The sequence below is a fragment of the Prunus avium genome, chromosome 3 (assembly GCF_965620075.1).
Source record: "Prunus avium chromosome 3, drPruAviu1.hap1.1, whole genome shotgun sequence".
Taxonomy (NCBI): Eukaryota; Viridiplantae; Streptophyta; class Magnoliopsida; order Rosales; family Rosaceae; genus Prunus; species Prunus avium.
The window spans coordinates 24,722,661-24,723,489 of record NC_142286.1 but is presented as its reverse complement, the minus strand read 5'-3'; the positions used below and the strand labels follow the sequence as shown (position 1 = coordinate 24,723,489).

Genomic DNA, 829 nt, shown 5'->3' with positions numbered 1-829 from the left:
TATTATGGTAATACCACTGAGGATCCTTACATGCATGTTAAGCAATTCTTTGAAATATGTGCTACAATCAAAATTCAAGGACTTGATGATGAGCAGATTAAGATGAGGCTATTCCCATTCAGTTTAAAAGATAAGGCTAAGTCATGGTTATACTCTTTGCCTAATGCTTCAATTCGTACTTGGGATGAGCTTTCTAATAAGTTTTTGCAGAAATTCTTTCCAGCTCAAAAGACTAACAAGATTAGAAAGGAAATTCTTGGTTTCACACAAAGAGAAGGAGAAGCTTTTCATGAATGCTGGGAGAGGTACAAGGAGATGATGAGTTCTTGCCCACACCACAATATAGAGAGTTGGATGCAAATGCAATCTTTCTATGAAGGTTTGCTTGATTCCGAAAGGATGATGGTAGATGCAACAAGTGGAGAAGGACTGATGAACAAAACAGCAGATGAGGCTTTTACTCTCTTTGAATCTTTGAGTACCAACTCTCAACAATGGAGCTACAATAAAGGAAGAGGAGCTCCTATGAAAGCTGTGGTCTCTGAGGTAAGTACTAATAATGAGATTAATGCAAAACTTGATGTTATGTGTTCTTTGCTTCAACAGGCAGTGACTGGCCCTCTAGGAAGCAAAGAGGAAGTTCAAGACCAATCTTTTGCAAAGCACATGCTAGAGCAAGCAAATGCCCTTCAAGGAAGGAATCCTCAGAATGATCCTTACTCAAACACATACAATCCGGGGTGGAGAAATCATCCTAATTTCAGGTGGAGCAATAATTCAAATGTGCAACAATCTCAAGGACCTCCCCCAGGATTTCAAATACAACAAA

The 829-nt window shown here is 39.1% G+C and overlaps 1 non-coding gene across 1 annotated transcript; it reads right to left on the bottom strand.

Moving 5' to 3' along the window:
* Nucleotides 1–237: 237 nt before the first annotated feature.
* Nucleotides 238–344, bottom strand: LOC148295775 (small nucleolar RNA R71). The gene has a single exon (XR_015834903.1). It is a non-coding gene; the product is annotated as a small nucleolar RNA R71 (small nucleolar RNA).
* Nucleotides 345–829: the final 485 nt, after the last annotated feature.